Raw genomic sequence first — 5,759 nt, 5'->3', positions numbered from 1 at the left:
GGGAAGAATGATTCCTTGCCTTTTCCCAACTTCTGGTGGTTGCTGGCCGTGCTTGACATTCCTTGGCATGCAGATGTGTCACCGCAGTCTCTGCCTCTGTCACCACATGGCCTTTTCCCTGTGTGAGTCTGTGTCTTCTCCTCTTATATAGACACCAGTTGTGTTTGATTTGGGGTCCATCCTAATCCAGCGTGACCTCATCTTTACTAATTACTTATACAAAGACCCTATTTCCAAATTAGGTCATAGTCTGAGGTCCAAATGGACATGTTTTTTTTTTTCGTTTTTTGGGTTTTTTTGCGGGGTTACTATTCACTCCAGTCCAGGCCCTCTAGCCCTCTAGGAGCAAATGAAAACACTGTGGGGACTGGGGACTGTGATTAACTGATTCATAGAAGAAGGTGTGGACAGGGCTAAGCTCAGGTCTCGCAAACGATTCTAGGTGGCACGGTCCAGTTGAACTTTCTGTGATGATGGGAGTGTTCTGTAGCTGTGCTGTCCACTATGGTAGCCACACTTGACATGTGGCTAGTGCAACTGAGGAACTGGATTTTAAATTGTAACTAATTGAAGTAGTCACATGGGACAAGCAGCTACCATATCAGACAGTGCAGCTCTAGACCTTCTCGCCATGGAAGTTAGAGAAGGAAGGGGAGAATGCTTCCAGAGTTTGGGCAGAGTCATTTGCATCTAGGCTCCTTTCCCCTCCTTGATTAGGAGAAGGCTGTCATATGGAACCCTTGGCTGGAATTGTGTGTCACAGTTAGCCATGCTGCAACTCACCTGGGGGTCCTCTCACCCCCAGGCGGTGCCTATTAGTCAAGGCTGAGTTGGTGCCCTCACTCATGGGTTTCACACACATGGGGTGTTCCCACTAGTCTGCTGCCAGGTGCTCATGCTCTGGGCCCTGTGATTCTTTAGTTCCGTCTTCTAGGATGCTCCCATGGGCAAGTTTAAGAGAAAGTGCCATGGGAGTTCCCACAGGTGGCCCTACTTTCATCTCCAGGGTCAGAGAAAGTTTCCTGGAGGGTGGAATCCTTCAGCTAACACTTGTTTCTGCTGTAGAGACCCCAGTCTGTTTGTACCCAAAAGTGAACATTTGGGATCACAGGCCTTTAGAGCCAGAGGCACCCCAGCAACTATTGCGGCAGTGGTCTCAAAGTTCATGAACCACGAGTTCTTCGAAGGAAAATTCATCTGGACTCTTGATATGCAGAACAAGTAACAGGGGGCTGCTTTGGGTTGGTGGGTGAAGGGAGGAGGAGGCCAGAGACCTTTGCAGGGTCCCCCTTGCCCTCCTCTGTGGACCCTGAAACACAGGGGAGGAAACCACAGGTTGAGGCTGGCTTCCCCCTGTGGCAGACCAAGAAGTGGAGGTCCAGAAAGGCCGAGAAACTTGACAGGGGCACACAGCAAGTTGTGTGATGAATGTTGTTCATGGGCAGTTTTCTGATGATACATTCCTGGCCCCTCCACAAATATTTGACACCTTTTTTGAGAGAAGATAACTTAGTCTAGTTGTCAACCATTATGAGCAAACTGGGATTTTTGCTCTAGGATCGGATGCCCTTTCTGACTTTAGCCCTGTCAGGAAATGGGGTTTTGTTCAGTTGCTATTTTTATGCTGCAGGCTGGCTGAGATTCGTAGGTGGTCCTAAGTTACGCATGGTTATCCTTTCTGGCTACCATGTATTAAATGCCTGTACATGCCACATACTGGGCAAAGTCACCTCATTGTGTCATTGGCAAAGTTTGTATTACTGACCCCATTGTATAGATGAGAAAACTGAGGCTCAGAGAAGTAGAGACAGGAGTCAAAGCCCATGCTCTTTGCACAGGGAGATGCCGCCCTCTTAGGAAGATGGAGATAAATGTGAAATACTTTGGATGAATTAGAAATAAGGTCCTAAAAAATCAGAATGTCATTTAAGGGCAAAGAGAGAAGGGAGGCCAGTCCTGAGGCTGACCACAGGCGGATGTGAGGCGGCCAAGTATCCAACAGCAATGCTGTGGGATCTGAAAGTGTGGAAGGAAAGCAAGGAGTAAATGATGACATTATAGAAAGAGAGAATAGCTTGGTAGTCGTCAGAGTCGGGGAGGACAGTGGTGATGGCTATAAAGGGGCAATATGAGGAATCCTTACGGTGATGACAGTGCTCCAATGACAGTATCTAGGATATCGTGATATTATAATATTAGCTTTATGTGATGTGATCACTGGGGAAACTGGGTGAAGGGTACATAGGATCTCTATATTATTTCTTACAACTTCATGTGACTCTACAGTTATCTCAATAAATTTAATTAAAAATATACAAAAAGCCTGAAAAAAAGAAAGCAAAGAGTTCATGGGGCCGTCTGTATCAAAGGGGCAGAATTCCGATTCCTTTTATGCATTGAAAAGGGAGCTTGACCATTGTCTTCTGCAGCAAAGATGTGTTCACATGTCTGCACTAGACGCAATTAGGCTTATCAAGGGCCCTGAATAGCCGAGAGGGCCACCCCTGCCCGGGAGCTGCTAACATAGAAGGCAATGCGAGAGACAGAGAGTGACAGAGGCCAATCTGAACCAAAGAGGTGGTGGGATGTTGGATAAATACTGGTCTGTCAGGCAGGTGACAAACACTCAAGCACCTACTGGTACCAGGCAGCATTCCAGGGCTAGGGACTCAAGGCTAAGAAAGTCAGTGAGCCTGTTCATAATTCTTGTATTGTAGAATAGGAGACAGGCAATGAACACGGAACAAGAAAGTGAATCGAGCATGTCAGGTGCTGACAGGTGCTATGAAGAAGGCAGAAGAGCAAAGTGTAACAGAGTGATTGAGCTGGAGTGGTCAAGGAAGGTTTCTTTGAGGAGGTGACATTTGAGGAAGATCTGAAAGATGAGAAGGAGATCGGTGTGTAGGAAGAGCAGGTGCAAAGTCCCTGAGACAGAATAAGCTTGCCGTGTTGGAGGAAAGGCAAAGGCCATTTCGGTGCATGTATGGTTGGGGAGGCAGGTGGAGGGACATGAGGCTGAAGAGATGGGCAGAGGCCCGATCCTATAGGCTCTTGTGTTGCTCAGAAGTTGGTATTGGGAAGCCCCTGGAAGGTCTAAGTAGGGAAGGGACTTGACCTTCTGTATAGGGGATGGATTTTAGAGGGGCAGACCATGTTCTGTGATTGCAATGGCCCAGGTCAGATGACGGTGGCATGACAGGGCTTTGGCGATGGAAATGGAGAGGGTTTGGATATTTGGGGGTACTTTGGAAGTAGAGCCATCAAAGATTTACTGGTAGCTGGAACACAGGTGGGGCAAAGAGAGAAAAGGCTGGGATGATCCCTAGTTTTGTCAGTCTCACCCTACCTTCGGCTAACTCTGGGGAACAGGTCACATTCTTTTTTACACTTGTGAATTTCCTTCAAGGGACAACACTAGAAATAAATGAGGATTGGCTGAGAGCCAGTAAATTGGGATGGTTACAAATTGGGAATCCAGTTACCAATTTCCCTGATCTGGGTTCTTAGGCTCGTGTTCGCTGTAGGGAACAGAGAACACACTCATACTGTTTTGCGTGCGGGGTTATTTATAAGGCTCTTGGGGAGCGAGGAGTTCCAGAAACCATTCTGGCAGCTGCCTCTCAAACCCCAAGGAGAACTGTAGCATGTTCCTCACCATGGGGGCCATAGTCCATTCTCAAGACCAGGGCATCTCTGGATACGGGTGACTTTCTGTGATTCTGACCTAGCTGTCCTCATTCTCCTGCAGCCAGGCCTGCCTCATTCTTCACTCTCTGGGTTTCACACTCCCAGCTCCCAACAGGGAGAGCTGGCTTGGATTGGCTGGTCCACCACCGGGTGTATCTGCAGACCAGATGGCTCAAGCCAAGCCCCGGCTCTGGCAGCTGGAGTCCTTGATATCTCCCCTGAAGGTCATTGTCTTTGGCTTGTGCACATATTCTTGACCTAGTCATAGCTAGAGGATTGTGGGGTGCAAAATGTGGCAGTACAGGTGCTGAGGGCCAGCTGTGGCCCCCGATGATACAGCAAGTGCCGTGGTTCATGGACTCCTTGGTTCATGGATTGTCCTGCATACAAAAGTCATGTAGTCTAGAAAGACAAGTCTTGGGTGGACAAGAAGGAGCTAATGTGGCAGGTTGGGTTAATCTTTTGGTGAAAGCATGAGGAATGCAAAATTATCTTTTATCTGCATAAAAGATTAATCGGTAATCTTTATTTTTGGAGCTGCTCCTTAGCATGGCCCAGGGAGCACTGACTACATTTATCCAGTGTCCATCAGTCCATCGAGGGTCTTATTAAGTGCACTTTCCTACCCTGCCCCAGCATTTGTGAGTCAGGATTACCCCAGGGTGGAGAGCCACTGCCTTAGGAATATTTGGGTGCTCTGTTTCCTTTCTCTGTGCATTGGCTGACTCTGATCTTACCATTGATTGTCTCCATCAGTCACTTTGAGGTTAACCATGGAGGAGCAAACAGGAGTTTTTTCCATCAAATTCTAAAGGAGAATAGTTGCTCTGGACCGAATTGTGTTCCTTTCAAAATTTATATGTTGAAGCCCTAACCTCCAATGTAGCTATATTTGAAAATAGGCCCTTTAGGAGTTAATAAGGTGAAATGAGGTTACAAGAATGGGGCCCTGATCTGATGGAATTAGTTTTCTTATAAGAAGAGACACCAGAGAGGTAGCTCTCGTTCTCCCTCAAGTGCATGTACTGAAGAAAGACTATGTAAAGACCCAGCAAGAAGGTGGCCATCAGCAAACCGGAAAGAGACCTCTCACCAAAAACTGGACCAGCTGGCACCTTGATCTTGGACTTCCCAGCCTCTAAATCCTCAAGAAAATAAATTTCGGTTGTTTAAGCCATCTAGTTTATGGTATTTTGTAATGAGAGCTTAAGTAGACTAAGGCGATAGTATTTTCAAAATAAGTTGCTTTCTATGTACTTTGGTTTCTTTAATGTCTCTAGATTTCCTCAAATATAGCCCACCTGCTGGGGATCAGTTATTCTGGTCCCCAAATTACGAAGATTAGATGGTATCACTGCTGTGGTTTCCCATGGTGCTTAGAAGAAAACCCGGAGTCCTCACCATGGCCAGTGTAATTTGGCCCCTGCCCGCTGCTTCAGCTTCACTTTCCAACCCTTCATCTTATGTCACTGTTTTCCGGCCCCACACACATTCCCACCTCAGGGCCTTTGCACTTGCTGTTCTCTCTGCCAGAAATGTCTTCTCTGGCCATCCCATCATAAAGAGTATTCTCTAACACTACTCTCTTGCCTTCCTTTATTATTTTTTTTTCAGAGCATTTATCTCTGCCTGTCACTATATTATATCTGTCTCTTTCTTCCACTAATTGTAAGTCCCATGAAGGTAGGGACTGGTGTTTGTTTCGTAGATTACCAAATCCCCACATAGTGCTTGGCACTTAGTGTACGCTCGATAAATACTTACTGAATGAGTGAATCAATGAACCTCACCACTAGAATTCCAATCACGCCTTAGTAAAGAAGCTCTCACTTTGCTGTCTTGTGCTAATAGGAGAGCTGTTTCTTCCTCAATGTTCTGCCTAAGCCCGACCCTTCATACTGTTATCAGTCATAGCCAACGTTCACTGAGCACTCAGTGTGCCAGAGAGGCATTAGGTGTTGACAAAAATTGCGTTTTGGTCTCTGTATTTTATAGGATAGGATCAGCCAGAGACCATAATAAAACAGTAGCAGTGACAGAATTCTCTGGGGAAGGGCTGCCTACTCAGCAGG

This window comes from Pteropus alecto, unplaced genomic scaffold (genome assembly GCF_000325575.1).
Source record: "Pteropus alecto unplaced genomic scaffold, ASM32557v1 scaffold170, whole genome shotgun sequence".
NCBI lineage: Eukaryota > Metazoa > Chordata > Mammalia > Chiroptera > Pteropodidae > Pteropus > Pteropus alecto.
Note: the sequence above shows the minus strand (reverse complement) of the source record.